The 23,547-nt window shown below is 45.7% G+C and overlaps 1 protein-coding gene across 3 annotated transcripts in view; it reads right to left on the reverse strand.

Moving 5' to 3' along the window:
- SLC22A18 (solute carrier family 22 member 18) overlaps window positions 1-23,547 on the reverse strand; it is a 60,001-nt gene that overhangs the window by 24,370 nt on the left and 12,084 nt on the right. The window lies entirely within an intron of this gene.

Below are 23,547 nucleotides of genomic sequence, written 5' to 3' on the forward strand. Positions count from 1 at the left end.
CCTGTCTAATCCCCAATTTCATTCATCTAAGTAATCATCTCACTCCTTGAAATTTCTCAGTGAAATCAAATGAAGCTAGGGAAAGTGAAGAAAGTACTCCAGATGATTAAGGATGGTAGAATACGGCCTACAAGCAGAACTAAACCCACCAGAGACACAATGCCATTTGAAAAGGAGGCATTAAAAATAAAAAACATGATTACAAAACCTTCTGAGAAGGTAAGCAGCATTTTGACTGATGCACTTACTTTTCTCCAAAGGTGCCCAAAACCAAACCAATACCCCTTCAACTGTCCCTCAGAGCCCCAGACAGAAGTGGGGCCACATCCTTGGATGTAGGCACGGTGAACAGCAGTTATTAACTATAGTTGTACAATCATAAAATGGAATAATTACAACTTATCTAAAAAACACAAACACAAAAAGTCAATAGAGCCCATAATTAGTCCTCAATTATCACTGTCTTCTTAAAAAAGAAGATTAGGAAATGACTCCTCCTAGTCTTTAAGGGTATGTGGGAAGATTCCACTCTACAGGGCTTTAATTTTGAAAAACACAGTAGAGCAAAGTCCAGGGCTGGAAGACTGAAACTGAGGAAAGTCGAGCTGAAAACACAGAGAAGCTTGTTTTAACAGTGAGAGCAATTATCCACTAAACCAGCTCATTAAAAGTCTCCTCCATCATGAGAACCCAGTTAGTTGTAGGGTTTCCTAAAACATGTGCTTAAAACAAAGCAAGCAAGTTTGGGATGGGAATGCCCAGCAGAAACACCAAAGGCTGGTGTCATGGAGAGCAAAAAACAAAGTGACCACCATGGTGCCTTGAAGGCACCAAAATTTAAGCATTTTGGACTTCAGAAAAGTAATGCCTGGATTTCACCAGAGAGGGCTTTGGGGTTGTGCAGGTCCATGCAGACTTGGACGTGACTGTGCCATCCCTGCATTTTCAGCAACCTGTGCTGCCAAAAACAAGATGTAAAAGTGAGCTGTGAGCCCCCAGCTGATGCTCCCTGTGAGCTTGCTGATGAGAGACTGCTGATTGCCTGACTTTTTACTGCTGATTTCCTTGTCAGACTACGGTGTATGTTTTTCATGGAATAACCAGCAGCACTAATTGTAAAAGCCTCGAGTTTCCTCCATGCTAGACCAAGGCACAGTCTGAATAATTTCTGGAGTATTATTTAAGTCACAGAGCAAGACAGTCAAGGATTGAGATGCAAACCAGCAAGAAAAGCACCAAAGAACAAATATAAATATATATACACACACGCATATTCCTGCTAATAGTAACAGCAAAAATCCCAGCTGAATATTTTAATTCTCATTAATTATTATTAAAACAACAAAACCAGATAATATCTTACTGCAAAAGGACTTAGCACAGTAATTTAGACCTGCTGCCTTCTATCCACCAAGCTGCTTCACTAATTAACTCAGACCACAAAATTAGTCATTTACTGGATCATTACTTTTCATTTTTAGTGCAGCAGATTGCCACTTTCTAAATTAAAATTATATGCCAAGCAGTTCCCAAACTACTGAAATCAAATTTGCGGACAAAAATTTTTATCCAAGATATCCAGAATTTCTGCTTTGCCTTGTGACATAAAGTAAATTTATTAAGAAAATAAAAAGGATAAAATAACCAAAATAAGTAGCTGCAGCTGGCTAAATATGCAGGGGGTTTATGTTTGGTTTTTTTTTTTTGGTTGGTTGTTTTTTTTCCTGGCAGCTTCTATATTTCAAGCTTTCATTCTGATATGTAAAAAACACATCTCAAAATTTTTCATCAGCCAGAAAAACTTCCTTTCCAGTTCTACTTTCTCCTGAGGTAGTCCAGAATCCCACATACAAATGTAAACATGTTTTACTCTTTAAATCCAAGAAGAACTACAGCAAGCAATGATGGAAGGATCCCTCTGCAAAACTATAAGCAAACAATGCCCTGTGCTTACTTCACTGCAAGCACAGAACTGTTAATCCACTGCTGTGAAAGCGAGAGGAGAACCTTGACAATTTACATATTTGGGAAAACTTGGCCTTGATATAATGGATTTGTGGAATTTTGTACTGCCAGTTGCTGGACTCAGAGAAATCCAGTAAAATATGGAGCTCAAAACTGTGTTTCCCAGACAAGCCTGAAGCATTCAAAGTCATCTGAAAATCCCTCTTCCTAAGCACATCTTTCTGTAAGTGCTCCATCTTTTTCCACACATTAAGCACTGTTGTTCCTTGATGGAAAGGTAAGGAAGGTACAGCCTACAGGTAGCTGCTCTGCTATCTTATCCTTCAGCAGGGACAAATGCTGAAATTTGACATAACTCACCTGTGTCCAGGAAACCACCTTTTGCATTTGTTTGTTGGCTCATTGAAGAGAGATGCAGTGAAACCAAGGGAGCTGGTGGTAGGAATGCTTTGCAGGGTTAGGAGCTCCTGCTGAACAAGAGCTGACTCGTGGTCACTCGACTGTTTTTTTATTTTTAAATTTAAACATGAACTCCCAGCTCTGCTGATATCAGCCAGAATCCTTTTGCATTCAGTTTTGTCTGTTTGGCTTATCAGGAGGAAGCTTCACCAGGAAGGGATGCAATGGCACTATTAAGATAAATGAAGTACATCAAGCAGATTGCTCCCATGGGACCTTTTCCCATCCTCTTCACCTTCCTGCTCTCCCCCTCAACCCTCCTGGCTGTCCACAAAGCAGCCATGTGGAACCAGAGTGAGCCCTGCCAAACCCAGCAGCAGATTTCCTGAGCAGGGCGGAAGAACAAAGGCTGCGGGCAGGACTAATACAATTAAATTAAAGGGAGCAAAAGGGCACAGCAGCTTTGGCAGCTGAGTTCATTGTATGGCCTCTTCCAGCTTCTTGTTGATTAATGAGAGATTAAGGGCCTTTACTGTCCTGGGCTTTACGGTCAGAATAACTTGGGTAACTTTATCTGTGTACTTCAGCATGTTATTTATAATTCCTCTGCTTTTCAATCTGTAGTGAGAGCCCCTTCCTGACATTTGTCAGCAGCCTCCTTGGTCTTCCCTGGGGATTTCTGTTAGCAAAGCCCCTCTCAGCTGTCAGCTAAGACCACAGCTGCCCATTATTCTTTTTGTGTTTTCAGCCTTGCCATGAAACAGAGGAATAAAGCACATTTTCCTATCCTGCATGGGACTGATGTGTGCCAAGATCCTGCTTTCAGGAGGATACAAAGATTTTGGCTGCAGGGGGCAAACACTTGAATCTAGGACTAGGAGGAACTAGGCTGAAGGAGGACTAGTCTTTGCCAACATGACTAACTGCAGCTTGTCCTGACTTAAAACTTTCAGAGAAACAGGAAGAGAACATGAGCAGAGGGACCTGGAGGCCAGGAATCTGTAACATCAGCCAAGCACTGCTTCACAACCTAACAAAAGCCTCTCCTTTCACTTTCCTGAAGCCAATAGGTAAAATGTGGTGCATGCATTAAAAGCATCCTTTTAAAGAGTTCTAAATGGTTTCAAAAAGTTGGATGGCCATGTGCCACAGGATCCATGGTGTGGCCCAGTGCAAGGCTCACTTGGTAGCCTGTGGCCATGGAAAATGGACGAGAGGCTGACAGCTAGGATTACCCATCTGGAAACTCCATCCTTAATGCTGGTGGGAAAGCAGAACTGATGATGAAACCACTAATAGTAATGTACTGGTAAACAGATTGACCCCCAAAAAATCCTAGGATTCAAAGCCAGCTGGAGGAGGGTTGCATTTCTCCCCATCTAACTCTTAACCAGCCCCTGTATTTACTGGCAGGTAAATCTCAACCTTCACCACACCTCCCAAGGGCAGCAAAGTGAGGAGCTACTCCATGTTCCTTCACAACCTGCTCCCATATGGGTCAATTAGTATGAGCCAAATGAATGCAACCAGAGCTCAGTTTCTGAATCAAGACATGACAGTAACACAGCAAGGTCTCACAGAGGCTCTCCAGCTCCTGTCACAGGCCCCTGAGGCCAGAGGTAGCATATGTGAAGCATCCGAATAACCTGGCAAACTTTACAGCAAATGCAGCTTGTGGAAAGCAGGGCCTGGCCAGACAAGCACGTGTGGGTGTATATAGGTACACACATATGTACAAATACATGTGCAGAGCATTTCCCAGCAGCTTTGAAGCAATGCTTTCAGCAAAACTTCCATGAAAAACTCAATGCCACAAAGGCATGTGCAGCATGTGGGCATCAGGCAGTGGACCAGGAGCAGGAGAGAGGCCACTGGCCAGGCATTTGTAGGCATGTTTCCAGCTCACAGAGAGGGAGCCTGAGCAGAATCCCAGCTGGTACCTGCCAGCCACCGCCCTCAGGCAGTGCCGAGCAGGGATTGGGCACCGGAATCTCCTGCTTCCACCAAGGGCAGCTACAACAAACCAAGAGGGGACACAGTTTTGGGCTCCAGCCCAAATTCCAGTTCTTGCCCGGCTGCAATTCCCATCTTTGATTTCCTGCCTGAAAAGCCTGGGACAGACCATGGAGGCAGGTACCGAGGGGTTGCTGCCAGCCGGGAGGCTGCATTCAGGCTGCATGTGCCACGAGATGGTATCAGTGGCTTCCCCATTAGCATTCCAGCCACAGAGCCCGGCTCTGCAAAGCCCAGGAGAAGAACACCCGCGTGTAATTGCACAATTAAACGTTGCGTCAATACTGCGATTCTTTTGAGAAGGAAGCAGCTCCCAGTGATTCCCTGGGGATTAAAGGATCAATGTGTATTTCAGCAGTGAATGGGATTGTGTTTGTTTTCTTTCTCTTTTTCTTAATAAAGTCAAAGTTGAACATGGAGACAGCACAGATTGTTTTTTAGTGACTCACTCCTACTTCAAAACTGCGCTGCATAAAGCCGGCATTCATAGCCGGCCCAGATTCCTTAAACAGCTCTGAGAGGACTCTCAAAATATTTCTTTGATTGCAGTTTGGCCACACTATCCCCTCATACCCTTAGAGGGGCAGCTATGGGTGAAAAAAAGCTGGTGAGTTAAAAAGAAAAGCAAAGCAAAAAACTGAAGTGAAAAAAAGAATGTTCAGGTGAAATCATTACACCAAACCCTGGGCTCTGGTAACCAGCTTCAGGTCTGTAAGAAACTGAGCAATGACCACTGTGTTCCTGGTAACTTAGTGATATAGAAACTTACTGCATAACTTATTGTAAATTAGTGATGGTTTTGTTCAAGGAACTCTGTTTTACTGCCTTACTGAATGCATTTCATCTCTGACCCATTGTGGTCTGGTCCATACTGTGGAGATTCTGCCTAAAGACAAAAAAACCAAAACCAAAAACCAACTGAAAAAAACCCTAAGAAACCCCAGCACAAAATTTCACCAAGCCTTCTTAAAAAACAAAACCCACAAAAGCCTCAACCAAAAAAAGACTTATTGAGCGTACAGAATTTTCCCACATTTCCTAGAATGTTCATGCCAATGTACAGAGCTAGTCCACAATACCACACAAACTCAGACAAGCCAGTGCTCAGCAGACTTCAAGGCAGCACTACAGAAGAAGGACCACCCATCACATTATCCATGCCTTTGAGAGGAAAACAAAACTTCCCCAAGTTTTCCTTTTTACAGTTCCTACTCCTGTGCCCATGGAAAGAAACATCACACAAAGACATGGATAAGTGTCTTCTGTCTCTTGACGCAGAACACAAAACTTGAGTGGATAGCCACCCCCTCCCATGCATCACCAGGAAAAGGGGGGAGTTCATCATCCTGATGGAACTGGAAACCATGACCAAAAAGGGAGTTCTTTTTGCCACATATGCTTTAGATGAGGAGCAGCAGACGTTGGCTGCCACTGCTTCAGGCAGAGCAGGAGGCTTTTTTTCACTATGATGAGCTTGACATCATTGCAGGCTGCTCATGGAGGGAGTGAGACTTCACATCCACACCCTCAAGAGAGCCCCTCACAGGGCGAGAATGAGTCACCCGCAGACAAGTGCTCATTCAACTGCTTATTTCTAGTGGCAGCCACATCTGGAAAATTCGTGTGGTGCGGAAAGAAAAAAATATGAAGAGGGGTATGGGCAGCCTCCATGACCTGCTTCCATCAGAACTGAGTGAGGGAGGGATGCTGAAGATTGGCACTGGTGCATTAGCAGGGCAAAGAGCCAGGAGTGCAACCACAGCAGTACATCAGAGCTGCCATGTGCTGGGGACATCAGAAATGGGGCAGGGACAGGACTTCACAGCCATCCCAAGCCATTGGAGCCACCTGTGGATTAACTTCCCTTAAAGGACATTCACTCCTGTGTGTGTCTCTGACCCAGCACAAGGAAGGTTGCTGGTGGGGCTTGACACTCGACCTTGAAGAAAAAACACTAGGTCAATGCAGGGCACTGAATAAAAAGAGTTGGGCTTCTTCCATGGGGAAAATCCTCCTTTGGCAGAGCTCCCTAGGTACACAGTGCTCTGTGTGAATGCATAAGGCTGGCTGTCCATCAGGGGCTCTGCAGCAACAAAGGGATCTGTCCCCGCCGAGCGCCTGCTGCAGAGACAATCCCAGCAATGAAAAGCAGCTGGAAGGAGCCAGCCCCTGCCCCAGCTCAGGCACGGCAGATCCCGCTGCCGGAGCATGAAGGAGATCCTTGTGGCAGGATGCTAATTCCCAGGCAGCTGGAGCAGCCTGGCCGTACCAGACTGTTGTGCTGCCCGATCCAGCACAGCTCTTCTGCGGAACTCGCCTAATTGCCGGAAGAGGGATATCAGTTACGCTTCAATAAGATGTGGGCGGATTTGCATGCTTGGCCCATAATCTGCTGCTAATTTCAAGTATCATTTAGTCTTGCGTGCTCTTTTTTTGGTAAAACACCCTATTTCCAAATACTGCACTTTCGTAATTCAAAGCTTCACTTGTATGTGTGATTATTGCTTTTCCCTATTGCACGGCATAGACAATCCCACTGGCATCTTGGTTCACTGAACACCTGCACATTTACATGAATTTATAACAAATGGGGGAATAAGATGCATTCCCCAAAGGATTTTAGCCAGCTTAGGCATTGCTTGCCTCACACTTATATACAGTATCACCCGTGTGCCTAGAAATGGAAAAGTCTAGACAAGGACCAGGTATGATCTGCACTCCCTGAATGGGGGCTTGCAACACCTGGCTTTGATCCCAGCAGTGCTAATATTGGATGAGCTGGGACAAGCCAAGATAGGCATCAGAAAGTACATGTTGGTGGTCAGTGCTCACATCAGAGGCATCTTGGTGAGGCTGGGACATGTGCTCTTCAACCTATCTGTGAACGATCTGGCACAGCAGTGAAGTATGATGTTTTCCTGACAATATGCTACTAGAAGAGTACTGGGGAAAAGAACAGCCAGTGGGGAATTGCATATGGCCTCACAGGGCTGAGGGATTGGGCAATAGCATGGCAGCTGAAAGTCAATGCAGATTAGATTTAAAGTTCGATTAGATGCTTGCAGGCTAAACAAGTCTTAAATTCATACATGAAATTACAGTTTCTGAACAGCTTGTTTTTACTCAGGCATGAGACTTTTGGACTATCATGGACTATTCCACAAAACCATCAGCTAATCAAACATTAGGGATTGCCATGAAAGAAACAGCGAATGAACAGAGAACTTGATTAGACCATTCCATAACCCTCTGGTTCACCAGTACTTTGAGAAGTGCATGGAATCCTGGTGCCCTCCCCTCAGAAAGGTGTCTATGGAGTAGGACAGGCTCAGAGGATGGCAACAAGGACAATTCATGGTGACTGGTTTTATGCCTGAAGAGGCTGAGAGCCTTCATCCCAGGAAGGAGATGACCAAGGGATATCTAATAAAGTTGGAGCAGGCAGACAGGATGTAACATGGTCATTTCCACCACAAAAACTGTGAAGCACCAAACAAAACTGTCAGAGACTGATTCAAAAGAAAGAGAAAGGCCTAATCCTTCTTGCAACATGTAGATGGTCAGTGGAGTTTGTTGCTTATGTTGTTGTGGAAGCAAAAGGTTTGGACAGGTACAAAGAGAGATTAGATAAGCACTGAGAAGAATGATGCACTGAAAGTTGCTAAAGCATCATGAATCATATTCATTCATTCATGTCAGGAAATCCCCTGAGCTGAAAATAGTTGGAGGCTGGAAAAGTAATCAGAGAAGTATTATGCAAGTCTGTCCAACTCTTGCTCTTCACTAGGATTCTTACTGTGATTTTTGTCAGAGAAGGGATAAGGATACCAGATCACATTGAGATGCAAATGCAATTTCCTTCTCTACACTGGGGATCAAAACCGTGTCTCCCATCACCATGTCACAAGCCAGATAGGCACATCTTTGCTCATTCCCTGGAAAATGCTGCTTTTTTTTCTGCAACCCTTAAACATTCTATAGAATAAATAAGAATAACGAGAGCTCTCAACTTTATGTTTGGGAGGACATGCAGCTGGGAAAGGGTAATGCCACATTTCAGTCCAAGAAACATTCATCTACCTTATCAAGTGACTGTTTAATATAACACAAAGGTGCAGTCTCTCATCTCTTGACCTTTTTCTTGGATACACCAAAGAAAGTAAAATAAAGTTGTATTACAAACTAATAGTTTTTTGGGGTTCTCCCCCACCTTCTCCTTCATAGTGGAGCTTTGTTCCCTAACAGGTAGCAAAGCCTTTAAGTATTTTCTTTTAATGGCTTAATTAAGCAACAAAAACTACTCTTCCAAGCTCAGAATGTGGTAAATTATTAAAATGCTCAGTTTGGGTGTGTCGCTGGGTAAGGACTCCCACACACAGACTGGTTGAAGGTGAGCTTGCTAGACTACTCAGTGACTCACCACCAAACACATCGTTAATTATATGTTACAGCATGTCTGACTTCATAGAGTACTGTAGGTGGTGTGAAATAATCTTTGAATGAGTTCAAGTTTTTTCCAGCTTTTATGAGGTTACAATGCTTCAGACTCCAGAAGACTCAGCTAGGCAGGAAACTGTTAAGGATTTGCTATAGTAACCTGAGCTGCACTCCCAGCACATCAAGTCTCAACTCACAGCAGTGGCTTTGGAAGATCTGCAAGCTTGGCATCGGTTGGAGTTGTTACCTCTCACCTATCATGATGCACTCGCTCACTCAAAGCTGGCTCAAAGCAGTGTGTGGGTAGAGCTGAATTTTGCTGCCCAAGGATGAGGGGTGGGGTCTGGGTAGTTCCTGTGAGGGGAAGAGGTAGGATTTGGCTGGCAAAGAAAGCACTAAGAGAGTTCTGGCAAGCCACTGCCTTTTTTTGCTGGCACTAAGGAGTGAGGCAGTGACTGCTACTTCCAAGAGGACCTCACCCACCATCCAAAAGCAGACACAGACACCAGATGCTCTGGCTTTCTGCAAAGACTGTGCCTTCTCAACACTCTGGCAAGTAGACAACAGGACTGTAGGCAGATAGTCTGATGCTACAGGTAACAACCTATTTTGCCAAACTTGGAGGGGTCCCAGCATCAGCCCACCAAAGGACTCTAGCTTCTGCCTCTGTCAGTCCCTTTTGCAAGCCGGGCTCTGGTACTGCTACTGCAGTGACCCCTGAGAGTGACCCTTGTGTCACACACAAAAGCAAGGAGTCCCTCTGCACCCCACACCCACAGGCTTTGAGGTAAATAAAGAGAGAAGTCATTGACTAGCCAAGTCTGACACTTAAAATTCATCTCTTACCAGGACTGTGCTCATGTGAATGACATTTTAAAGCTATGTAATCCCTGGCAAAACAAGCTAATTCTTTCCCTTGAGGTAAGTAACTGTAAATGCAGCATCCTACCAGAGGTATGGCACAGACTGATCTTGCCTCGCAACAAGTAGTGGCAGCCAACACCTCCTTCCTCAAGGTGTGAAAAACCTTGCCATGCTTAATGAAGGGCCCCAGCATTTTTGTCTAGCAAGACCTTTTAATGAAATAGGACACATTAAGACTAATTTTGTATGGGAAGCAGTGTTGAAACACTAATACCCAAAAGTCACAAATAAGGCATCTCATGGGTCAGGTGGGAGACTTTCCAGCATCCCACTGCAACCTCTCTGGTTGCACAACAGGCCACTTGAAACCAATCCTTTCTCCAGCAAAGACAGAGCCTGAGGGCTGTGGGCCAGCTGATTTGATGTCTTGAAGAGTCTGACCCCAGAAGGAGGCATCTGGATGAGATGAGTGAGTCACTCCATTTCAATAATGGGCGAAACCATTAATTGAAGGTGCACAGTTTGCTTGTTTGGGCAGGCTTCGTATGCCCTAACCAGGAGTGGTCTCACTGCTGCTGTATTTACTGAACTCCTCCAATTAAGTACTTTGTTTCCCTCATCCATAATGACAATGGTTTCTGCATGTTAAATATATTCAGAAAGGAGGTTGCTCTGTGTTTCACATTTGCAAATTGTAGTAGCTTTCTCCTCTACAAGTTGGTAGGAGAAACACTAGCCAAGGAATGGCTAAGAAACTTTGCACTGAGTGATGTATTCTCAACTACTTTGTTTAGCACAGTAGAAAATTATTTGGGTTAAAAAGCAAATTCAATATTAACTAAAGTTGCTTGCACATTTTGGAGCAATGAATTGAATGCAAATTTAATGCATTTCATACCAGTCAAACATAATTGCAGATGCTTCTATGCATCCTGTGCGTATTTTGGTGGACTCCAGCACTGCCAAAGCCCTGAACAAGAACATCCTTTAACTACAGAGCTGCTGCAGCAGTTGCATCTTGAGTCTGCCTCACACACCTTTGCTCTCGGTTGGAGGAACTCCCCTTAGGGAGAGAAAGCACTCAGTTCTTTCTTCACACCACATTTCATCTTGGCCCCACTACAGAGACCACCTACAGGGATGCCAGTTAGCATCAGCTGCATTATGCTGAACTGGTATTTGTGGGAGCTCTCAGTGGGAACCACATCTTAGGCAGCCTCACGGACAGCTCTCCACCCAGCCACTCGCTTACGGCACAAGCCCGCTCTGCTCACCACCAAATGGCAGCAGCAGCAAGCTACCCCATGGACTTGTAGGGAAAACTGTGAGCAGAATGTTTACTGTATTTTTAGTTGCATTTAATTGCAAATTAGCAGTTGGAAATAAGGAGGGGTGAGCAAGGTGTGAGCTGCCAGCTGTCTGCAGAGGAGTTTGGAAACCTCCGATTACCCATTGCTGTAGCTGTGTGGGGAGAAGCGCCGGCCCGCTGCACTTCTGGGGTTTGCTGTGGCTGGAAGATTTACATTTCAAGCCATCTGGTGGTGCAAGAGCCAGAGGCCACACACTTCTTTGGCAGGACATCCTAGGAAACACCTGTATTCCAGGTGCTATGAAGGCAGCAAGGGGCCATGTTATTTAGTGGCTGGCAGTAATGATAATTTTAGACTGGTGTTTGTGGTATCCTGAAGCCTTGCAGAAGCTGGCTGCTTTCAGTGCACCAAAGACATCCACTTAGACAAACTTATTGATTAGGAAATTATTTACCTTGAGACTGTTGGGTTTTTTTCTTTTCAATGCACAGGGGAAAAATTATGTCTTCATTTCACATCAATTTTATTTTCAGCAGGGCAATACCATGGAAAGAAGGACTTAAGAGTGCTGCCAAGCCTGTTGGACATACATCTGTACAGCACCAGGGAAATACTGGGATGTCCAAAGTACACAAATCCCCAGACCTGTGTCTGCATCAGTCCTTGTAAGAGTCTTGTTACAAAGTTCTCCTTTCTTACCTGCAGAAAGGGACCTAATGCAGGGGCAGCTGAAAAACCTCACACTTTAAATCTAACAATTTATCTTCATAACATCCCTGTGGGTAGTGGTGGTGCAAACACCCCAGATGTACTCACAGGGAAATGAAACACAGAAAACCTGAGTGCCCTAGTAAGAGCCCATAAAGACCATGGTGGAAAATAAAAAGCCTTAAAAATCAGGTATCTCACATGTAAGTTTAGTGCTCAGACCAGAGTACCACGATTTTCCTCTTCTCTTTCTTTTCCCTGGATCCCCCAAAAGCCATTTTCTTCCCCAGCCATTAACAGTGATGCAATGGGAACCTGCAGCTTGCTGTGTCTTGCAGCACCCTGACAACACAACAGCACCTACATATTACACCACCACTGATGAGAGATGCACGCACATGTAGATTTTTGAAATGTGTGACATCCCTATTACTGTTTCAAGAATTCCTCCCCAGGAGCCTTGACGCTGTACACTGGTGTCAGCTGGCCCAGCTCCACGAGAACCAGCTGCCCTAGGAACAGGCTTCACCCTGGGGACATATCCTAGAGCCCTGACTCAATTTAAGCACGAATTTGAGTCAGTGGAAACTTGTCTGAGGAAGGACTGAGTAAAAACCACAGGATGAGAGTAAAACAAGCAATGCAGATACTGAGAAATTAGTAAGAAAAGCTGCGATCCTGGCTGCAGCAGGAGGTATAATGGAAAAGGGGCTGGAAAAGATCAACTGCAGGCACCATGGAAAAGATGAAAGTCAGTAAAAGCTGAAAATGGTTTAAGATCATGACCAACATCAGCAGTGTAGATGCGATGGCTGCCAATCCCCATCAAAATGGCAGCACCCAATCCAAAGATCCCAGCCAGAGCACAAGGATAGGGATTAGCAGCAGGAAAGGACCTGAAATTCACTGCTCTTCAATAAATTATCAGAGAGCAGCAGTTGAGTAAATAGGTGGTATGAGCTTGGTACCAACATCTTTACCTTTAATCCCTGCTTCAGATCAAGTCTAGTAGTGGTCTCTGACAAAGGCACTTTTTAAAAATTAAATTACACAAACTGAGCACAACTTATTGTATTTACAGACATAGCCAACAAACCCTACAACTACACTAATACTGTGATATCGTAAAAGCAAAGTACCATGGAATTTGAAGGCTCTAGGGATGTTTTTTGTGGGTTGCTTTAAATCTGGTTAATATATGCCTTTAACTTCTTCCCCAGACCTACTTCTTGTAAAATCCAAACATAACCAAAAGAGAAGAGAGTATTCAAAGATCACTAAACATGTGGAAAAAATTATCCCAGAGGGAATATGAAAGCCATCTGCCTTGGACTCCCCCTGTACTCATCTCACAGATGTGAACAGTGAGAGATGGATGCTCTGGTGGCAAATCCTGGTCCTGCTGGCATCAAAAGAAACCGCACATCCAGCCGGCCAGAGAGCTGGTTTTGCTAGGAGCAAATTAGCCCCGAGGCTAGCCAAGACTTTATCGGCTGGAAAGTCCCAGTCATGAGTGCTAGCTGCAAGGGGCAAAAGAAAAAAAAAGAAACAAGGAAAGATCAGGCAGGACAAGCCTGAACATGTTCTGTTTGTCCTTCCTATGTTACAATTATATCCTCATTCCTCGGCGCAAAAGGCAGTTCAAAGACACAATAAATCCCTTTCTAGTCTTACGCTCCTCAGGAACGTCATGGAAATGGAGCTGAAGTGGTTCCCAGAGATAAGGTGACAAAATAAAATTAAACCCTTCCCTACAGCGACACTTTGGTAAAATATCATCAGAGAAATAGAGGCACCATTGAGACAGAGCCTATGGCATTCATCTGAGGAAACAGGACTGACCTTAGAAGTTTCAAGCTGATCAATTTAATGTACTGCTCCTCACACTCTGCAGCTGTTCCTTTCTTTGCATTGCCTCTAAGGCTCACACTAACTTCATTTCACGGGCTGGATTTTATTGTAAGGAAATGTGATTCCCTTTTGGATTACATCGTAATAAATGCTTCAGTTTAGATCCCAAGAAATTTGGGCTAAAGCACTGTAGACCAAGGATGGCTTTAGAGCAGGCAAAGCCTGAGGGACCAGTTAAGGCAGCCACCAAACAGGAGATTTTCAAAGGTTTTCTTTCATCCCTTCAGGCCAATGGAGGGGACAAAGAAAAGAAACAGAGCTAAAAGACAAGGCAGGAAGCATACTCAAGATGGACCTGGGAGGTCTCCAAGGGTGTTCCCACCTTGTGCTGTCCCTCACAAACCAAACGAAGCAAAACCAAAGGCACAGGGCATAATGATGCCACAGGGAGCAATTAAGTGGAAAGGGGAAAATACTTGGATCTTCAACTAAAAACATGCACTAAACAGCAAAACATTTGATAGTTGCAAATGTAGACATGGATGGAACAAACAGAAATAAAAGGCTCCATCATCTAGTACCAAACCACACAGAAACTATCAAGCACTTGTGCTGAAAGGTTGCAATAAAGTGAAACAACAGCGTCTTTAAAAATAATTTCTTAATCTACTTCACACCAAGACTTTGATAGAGTACGGAACTCACGCTGCCCATCATTCCAGCTCTGGGCTCTCATTGCTGACATACATTCATGTTACTGTTACAAGCTTCAACCTCACACAGGACAGACACCTTTTTTGACCATAACTGGGCTGCATGAGATTTTAATTACCCTATTGAAAAGCCATTAATATTTCAGACTGAGTCATTTTGTGTACACTGGATGCTTCCTGCCTTTCACTACGTCAGGGAATTTCTTTCCCCCCTACAGCCCTGAGGAAAGGGGCACATGGCTGAAGGAGTCAGCGGTCATGAATAATCAGGGAGGGACTTCTCCAGGGCAGCAATGTGAAAAAGTCCTTCTTCTGGGACGACATTTGCATGACTGAGGGATGACATAATAATTCCACAAACAAAAAAGGCTTTATACCCACATGGTGGCTTTCAAAACCTCTCTGCACTTAGTCCTTCCCTTCTGTAAAGTAGCATCGCATTTTGGGGGCAGGAATTGAAGCCCCATCTCTGCAGCCATGGTTTTATCTCATTCTTTCTGGCTAACGTAATCCTACAACTCACATTAACAATGCCATTTTATGGGGCACAGCATTTCACTAGACTACTGAAGGGATTTATTTCTGCTCTGGTAGGAGGGCATAAGAGACAGGCAGAGCCCAGGGTGAGAGACCTGTTGGGGTAAGAGAAACATCAACATACAGGTGAAGGCAAGGCCAGAGACCGGACACCAGCATGCAGTGATGGAGCAGAAAGAAAAGACGGAAAGGGTATTACTAGAGAGTGAAAAAGAAGCGGCACGCCAAGATCATGCCCCTGCCCACCCCACCCCCCAAAAAAAGAAAAAACCCAAGCCCTGTTAGACACTTGGGAGCTGCTGAAAGAGCTGCACTGAAAAGGAGGTGCTGAAGTGCAGCCAGAGGAGCTGCATGCCAGGGCACATCCTTGCGAAGGCACTGTGTGTGCCGCCAGGGCACCAAACTGGTGCTGGAAACCCAGCCAGGGTGTAAACACATGGTGCAGATTATCAGACTGAAGCAGAGCTATTGTTTCACTTCCAGCATGGGCTGTTTGCCAGATATGGACCTCTACTGAGAGATAACCGAAATGCATTTGAAATTCTGGAGAAAACCCTTTGTTTTGGAGGTAACTTGTTTTTAAGGAGAGGGCTCAGCAGTGATCTAAGGAGTAAGAATCCCCCTCCCACCCCCCCAAAAAAGTGTCTGGGGACTTTCAGGGCGGTGAAGCAGGCACTACAGGAAGGATGGATGCTGGACCAAGCCCAGCCTCCCAAGCCTAAGGGGATTCGCTCACGCCGCCGGGAGCGGGGAAGCCGTTTCTCACCAGTATAGGAAGTCAAGTGCTTGGCAACAAGGGAGGCAGCTCTCCCACAACTCCAGTTACGCAAACAGCTGCCTTCTGCTGGGTTTCAACATGCTTCACTGCTCCAAAAATAATTTCCTGCTTGATTTGATACCATTAGCAGGAGCACAGAGCGCAGCATGAGCGATTGTGCCGCTCCACACTACAGTGGCTGTAAGTAGCCACTGGCTTCCAGCAAAAGCCCTGATTCCTGTTTTTGGCAGAGGGGCCTGATTGCACAGGAGGGAAGGTAAGCAGAGTGATAGCATAAGCCTCTCTTCCTCTCTGAGGGGTTTTGACACATGCCTGGACAAAAGTACCTGTCACCTTCGTCCTTTCAGGCCCCTTTTCCAGACCTGACATTTCCCAGCCCTTACAGCTTGTAACACTCATGGCATGTAACCAACACTCAGCAGCCGAGCAGGGATCAACGCCAACATAAAGTTCAACGACAAAGTCACTGCTTGCTGGGTGATTAGGAGCTGTGCTGCTCCTGGGCAGAGTTGCTGGAGTTCTCCCAAGCACAAGCATTAAGAAGCTACCCTCATGCCTTCTTGCATTCCCCAGTGGATGACTGTGTCCACTTTGGAGGCTGTTGGAGTAATACCAGTCCAGCCCAGTGCTTTGGGAACAGCAGCACTTTCCATTCCTAGCTGGACTGGAATTTGGATATCAAATTTTACCCTAAGGTGCATCTGATTTCCTGTTCCCTATTCCCAGCCCATTGATCTGCATGCCCCTTTCCAAGGGTCTGCCTTGGGGGGACTCCTCCAGAGGCCTACATCAGACTTGGAAACCTTGAATAGTGCAGAGAGTTAAAGATTCCAAGGCCCAGCACATCAGCACTGCTCTCCATGGCCTATGTAACACCAGCAGCACAGCACACCAACCTTCCCAGCTCATGGCCCTACACAGCAGGGAGCTGGTACCTTCCCGGTGAAGTGCAAGTCACATTCAGCAAAGAGATGAAGCAGCAAAGTAAAACTCAGTGAGCTGCAAAGCAGGATTCAGAGGCAGAGAGCAGGACCAGAGAAATCAATGTATTTTAAGGTCATCCTCTTACACTCTGAAACCAAAACTGTGCAATGGCCCATGTTTATGCTTTTACTTTTTAAACCCAAAGAGACTGTGAGGGGCGATTCCATCTGCTCGGTACCACACAAGCCGTACCAACCTTGTCTTCCACAGTCATTCTTTGAGCCACACGATGGCTTATGAAAGATGTCCCTTGGCCGTGACTGGAAGAGTAAAATGAGTGATGAACACACCACTGCTTTTGGGGAGCTTCTACAGAAACTGACTTTGGAAGATAAAGCCATGAAAAGAGAAGAAGGGTCCCCTCAGCCATCCTGCACAGGACATAACTGCAGGATGACACCCCAGCTTTCACACACAAGACAAAATATGCATCTAAGCTGACCCAAATGCCAGGTGGGGCCCCTCCTGTCACCATCACAATAAAAGGGAATAACCCTGCAAAGAAGATGACTCCTCAGCTGCTAGAGGATCTGAGCTGGGCGGCAGGACAGGACTGGCGGGAGGAGTGTACAAGCTGGTTTCCGTGCTCAACTGACCCATGTCTGCAGCAGCTGCTGCTCCCACAGCCCGGGGGAGTGCAGATAAGCAGTAGTTCAGCTTTTCCAGACATAGCACAATTCCTGTTTACAGCCTCTGGGCTTGTCTTTTCAAAAGACGGAGCTAAGTGTCTATTCTTGCAGGAAACCAGGTGTGTAAACAGTTCAATTAATATATCCAGCAAACCGTGCTCTAGCATAGCAAAGAGGGCTAGTGGAGGCAAGCCAAGAGCACAGGAGCCAAGGAAGGAAAATACTTTTAAAGAATATGTCTAATTAGAGATGGGCCTGGGCCAAAAGTTCATATTTGAACACCTGGAATAGCCCAGGGGAGCAGAACGGTAACCCAAACCCAGATCCGCATTTTGTAACTCTCTCCTCTCCCAAATGAAGTAAAATGCAGCCCCAAACCCAGCCCACAGTTTGAGCTACAGGTTTCCAACAGCCAAAGGCTGGAGATCTGGGTTTCTACTTTCAGCCTGGTTTTGGCCCAGTCATTGTGCTCAGCTGCTGATGCCCTTTGCTCCTCTCACCCCACACCACCCAGTGCCCTGTTGTGGGCCCACTCTGCTCCACTCAAGAGCTGGCTGTTGTTCCCTGGCATCCCCATTTGCTCCAGCAGCTGTGGCATCCTCAGCACTGTGACCAAGCCCAGCTTGTCACTGCACTCCCTTCTCCCTGCCCTCGCAGGCAACAGCTCCTGGTCAAAGCAAGAAGCCTGCCCTAACTCAAAGCCAAGTGGCTCCACTCATGCGAGACAAACATTGACAGCAACCCCCAGTTTTGTGCTGAATCCACAGATTTAGGGCTTGTTTTGAAGGGTACAACCTCCATGTAAGGCAAAACCCCCCATGCCCTTTATGAGTGCTTGCAGAATAAGCAGATTCCCTTTTCTCCCCTACAGCTCAGCTTTCAAGAACAGAAAACTAAACTTCTCCCACACCTTAGCAACTCTTTTGACTGTAGATTTTCTTTATAGCAGAATCACATTTGACAAATAAAGGTCAGCCTGATCCCCATAAAATCACGCTGTCACAGGCACGTCACACATTTCAGACAGCTTTCAAGGCTGACTAAACATTTACTTTCAGATGGCTTGTGTCCAAAGTCCAGAAATAGATCCCATTCCCCAGTAAAAGAGTGCCTGAGTGTGCCATCATGGCTTCACTGCCCTGTCACAGCGTGCCATTTGCATTCCTGTGCTTTCCCCCTCACTTGGTGCCACCACTGAGCTCCCTATAGAGAAGTGAGGCCTTATCTCCCAGCTGGATTATTCTTGGTAGGTATTTGTCACTCATTTTTCCATCATCTGACCTTGGGTCCTGTTAGGCTGAGGTAAGTGACTAATGCAGCCCAGGGCTCTGGACTGCTTTCCCAGTGGGCACCCGGCCTCTTACCAGCACAGTTGGAGAAGAACAAATGGGATTTTGGAGAAGAACAAATAGGATTTGCTCACACTGGATGATGCAATATTCAAGGAAGAGTTTGTGTTTTGAAAAACCTTGAAACAATTCAGCCCCACTGCTATTCAGAAAAGTTTTGCACCTTGGAGGTACTCCTGTAGGTATTGCAAATTCTTCCCTGCCACAGCTGAACCTTCATCTCCAAGAAATAAAACAATTTAAAAAAATACTAATCTGATTTTATACAAAAGTACAGGAAAAATTTTATATAATCCTTCAAGGGCCAAGAGACTCTGTCTGCAAAGTGCTTGCCACACAGCATCCAGGCAAAATCAAAATGATGCAATTTTTGGTAGGGTGTACAGATTACAATCAGGCAATTACACATCCCAGACTGTGTAATCACATGCAATGAGAACACATGTGGGTGTTGCAAGGTGTGAGCCTGGTGTCACCAACCACAGGCTCCTCCAGTTACCCAAAAGCAGTCATTCAACAAATGCTTTAAAAATTTCTTTTCTAATCAATAGGTCCATCGAGAAGATGGCCTCTTTCTGTCATGAAAAGTAATTCCTGAAAGACTGGGAAACCACCAGGACTGCACTGGAAAACATTAGCCAGAAGAATTGATCTATCATCTGCCTCATATCCAACTGTGTCTGGACAGCTGGAAAGGGGAGGGAAAGAAACCCATCACACACAATACAGAATCTGTTACACAGCTTTATATCAGAAAAGAGCCTCTCCAAGCTTCTGTAGGAAGTAAGTTTAAACATCTGATGCATGAACATCCTCAGCTTTAATAACCATTACTGTCTTTCATCTCCCCTTTTTTTAAAGTCTCAGAACAGCACTTAAGACTCTGGCCTCCTGTAAGCATTGCTCAGATGCTCCCCAGATGGCTTTTCCAAAGGGATTTCTAATTGTTCAGGGTCTTTTAAAGAAATATCCTGCAGGAATCTTTTAGGTTTCTGGGGCTTTCCTTCCTTCCTCTACAAATTTCTTTACCCAGAGTTTGATTTAAAACCAAACTCAAAGGAAACACTTACAATGACTTCAATATGTCTCAGATCACATACCCTGGGGTAAAAGAGAATTGAACCAAATCCCATAAAAATAAAAATGGTGCAGATTTCAAAGGGATTCACAGTGAAGTTTTGTAAAGAAGTAATTAGACCAAAAGTTTTAGCTGAGAATATCAGGGAATAAAGGAACATTTAGTGACACTGAGAAAGTTAATACTGCATATAGACCACAATGAATTGGACATACAATCCCCCTCTCCTCAAAGAAAAATAAATTAAAATTGAAGCAACAGTTGCTGTAATAACAGCTAAACAAGAAAATCTCTGATTCTCAAAAATTCTCACAGTTTTCAGATCCTGAACTACCTTGAAGGGATCAGACTTCCAAAAGTGCTAAATTCCTATCTGCTGAAAATCCACATTAGACATCCCCAAGTGGGAGACACAGAAAATCACAGTCATTTCTGGAAAGGCTGTTGACTGCTTCTGCATAAGAGGGCAGCTAAAGAGGAGAGTTGAGCCCCTTACATGATGATAAAGCAAAGTAAATAATTCTAATGAACATATAAGCCTTTTGTCTCTCTCAGGCCACCCAAGCCATCTCCCAAGTAATAGTTAATAGCAAGACATGCTACTCTTCCAAATCTGCTGCTCCATATCCCCCCAAGTGGGATACAACCCCATAAGACCTTGTCCTGCCACCTGCAAATGCTGACTGGGCAAACTGGGAGTGTTTCTGCGTGTGCTGTGGCACAGACACACTGCTGGCTCAACACACACTGCTGAGCCCTGTGCACTAATGGACTCTCACCATGGTGTCTGGCCTCTCAGATCCCACCATGAGCACTGCTCTCCTCTTGGATCAGCATCTCAGCTTGCCAGCAGTGCTTATGGTAATTTCCTGCAATGCTTGGCATAGCACAGGGCTCAGCCCAAGCAGTCAGGAGTGTGTAATCTGAATGCTACAGAGAACATTTGATAGAATCACAGAATGACTTGGGCTGGAAGGGATCTTAAAGATCACCTAGTTCCAACCCCCTGCTGTGGGCAGGGACACATCCTACTAGATCAGGTTGCTCAGAGCTCCATCCAACCTGGCCTTGAACACCTCCCAGGGCTGGGGCGCCCACACCTGTGCCAGTGTCTCACCATTCTCACAGTAAAGAATTTACTTCTAATATCTAATCTAAGCCTGCCCTCTTTGAGTTTAAAGCCATTACCTCTTGTCCTGTCACTACATGCCCTTGTAAAAAGTCCCTCTCCATCTTTCTTATAGAGCCCCTTTATGAACTAGAAGATGCTCTAAGGTGTCCCCAGAGCTTCCTCTTGTCTAGGCTGAAAACCACCAACTCTCTCAAGTGTGTTCATAGGAGAGGTGCTACAGCCCTCTGACCATCCTTGTGGCCCTCCTCTGGAGTCACTCCAACAGGTCAACATCCTTCTTATGCTTGGGCCTCCAGAGCTGGATGCAGCACTCCAGGTGGTCCTGAGAGTTGAATAGAGGGGCAGAATCCTCTCCCTCAACCTGCTGTCCACACTGCTCTTGATGCAGCCCAGGACACAGTTGGCCTTTTGGGCTGCAAGCATGCTGGGTCATGTTGAGCTCCATCTTCTATAGCAGAAGATTCATTCTCCCAGTTCCTGCTTTTGCCTTCTTGGCACTGACTTTGGCAGTGTGGCTGGGGCACTTGCCAGTGAAGATGGAGGCAAAAACATCACTGATGCCTCAGTCTTCTCCATATCCCATGTAACCAGGTCTACTGTTTCCTTCTGGAGAGGATCCACATTTTCCACCGTCATCCTGTTATCAACCACATGCCTATAAGCAGCTTTTCTTGTTGCCCTCGCTGTCGTTGGTCACATTTAATTCCATCAGTGCTTTTGCTGATCCCTGGCTACTTAGACAATCTCTCTGTATTCCTCCCAGGTTACCTGTCCTTGCTTCTACCCTCCGAAGGCTTCCCTGAGGCATCCTCTGTTTGAGTTTCTCCAGGAGCTGCTTGTTCATCCATGCATTTTTTCCTGACAGCTTTGTTGGGATACACCTCTCCTAAGCTTGGAGGAGGTGAACCTTGAGTATCAACCAGCTTGCTTGGACCCCTCTTCCCTCCAGGGCTCTATCCCATGGTACTTTACCAAGCAGATCCCTGAAGTGACCAAAGTCTTTTCTCCTGAAGTCCAGGGCAGAAAGCTTGCTCTGCACCCTCCTTGCTGCACTAAGGATCTCAAACTCCACCATTCCATGGTTACTGCAGCCAAGGCTGTCCCTGAGCTTCACCTTCCCCACCAGCCTTTCCTTGCTGAGAACAAGGTCCAGCATAACACCTCTCCTCATTGGCTCCTGTATTACTTGGAGCAGGAAGTTCTCTCCTCCTGCATTGCTTATGCCCAGCTATGCGGTCCCTCCCAGGGCCAGAGTTTGTGAACATGAGGCCACTCCTATCTGAAGTTGCTCACTCTTCCTGGTTGGATGGCCTACAGCAGACCCAGACTACAATGTCACTTGTCCTGTCCTCCCTTTAATCCTGACCCATAAATTCTTGGTTATCTCTTCATCCATCCCCAGGCAGAGCTCCATGCACTGGCTCCATGCACTCCAGCTGCTCACTGACAGAGAGGACTCTGAGGAGCACCAAGAAGTTTCTGATGCTGGAAATACGTTCTTGCTGGGCTGCACTATCCCATGGTTTATCAGGTGGAAGAGACAAGCCCCAACAAGTGCCAGGGGTAGCCTGGAGATGGCCATTCAGAAACTCCTTTGCCCTCTGGCTGCATTCACTGCCCGGATGCTTCACATACCTTTGGCTCTGGTGGTGTGGCTGTGAGCAGGGTTTCATAAGGAGACTGTGAGGAAACAAAAACCCTGGGTGGGGCCACAGAAGCTAGTGTAGTTCATGAGAAGGTCACACCCATTTCATTTCATTCTAAACACCCCATTCAAGCAGTCTGGCCTTCACCCTGGCCCACAAGTGAACTGGCACCTCATGACAATGGCGTGTTTCGTCTCTCCAGCCACCCAGCAACCTCCTGCTCATGCCACCAATCCAGCAGCAATGGCCAAGAAAAGCACTGGGAATGGCTTAAAAGTCAAGCCCAAAGTCTTCCAAAAGGGCTGCTTTTCCACCCATCCTTTACAGCAGTCATATTTCAGGCAAAGCAGCAGCAGTGGGTGTGCTGTTCCCTTCTTCCCCTGTGGCACATGAAAGTCTCTTTTGGAAACATTCCTTCCTTGCAGCCCAAGCCCCTTGGTGCCCTAATCTTACTGCCCCATGTGACAGAATACACCTAAAATCACTGAATCTGTTTCCTGCAGAGCTTCACTCCTCATCTCCCTAACTCCAGGAGTCTTAACTCCTCCCAGTCCACCCTTCACATGCCACATCCACACATTTCCGTTCATCCTGACCTTCCCTCCCTCCCTTGTCTGATAGTCCTTCCCACACAAGCACCACATCCTTCCTGCCCCAGCCTTGCCACAAAGCTGGGTTTGTTCACTGAAGCAGATCAGAATGAAACATAAGCATGACCCTTTGAATCAAAAGGATTAGGAGAAGTAAAGGAGAGAGCTGCCCATTTGAATATGTACAAACATGAAGGGAGGAAGGTCCCTGAAGGTCCCTCTGCTAGGTCTTGCTGGCCTCAGCCCTGTGCTTCAGCCCACAGCCCCTGGGATTCTCCCATGACAACAAAAAAAAAAAAGCTGGCACTGGCTCTTTTCAAACAACTAAGAAAAAAAAAAGGAAAAAAAAGAGAAACAAGGCCCCCAGAATGGGATGGTTAATTGGGCTTACAAAGACTCTGCCTGCCTAGGACACCAGGGGATGAAAAAGAGCGTACATCCAGGAAAAGTGGGATGTAATCCCTCAAGGTAGTAGATATGTGCATGAGCATACATCGTGATAGAGGAAGTCTGCATCCCAAAGGCTGTATAATCTAAATAGCAATATTGTGAATGTATTGGATG

The sequence above is a fragment of the Aphelocoma coerulescens genome, chromosome 5 (assembly GCF_041296385.1).
Source record: "Aphelocoma coerulescens isolate FSJ_1873_10779 chromosome 5, UR_Acoe_1.0, whole genome shotgun sequence".
Classification (NCBI taxonomy): domain Eukaryota; kingdom Metazoa; phylum Chordata; class Aves; order Passeriformes; family Corvidae; genus Aphelocoma; species Aphelocoma coerulescens.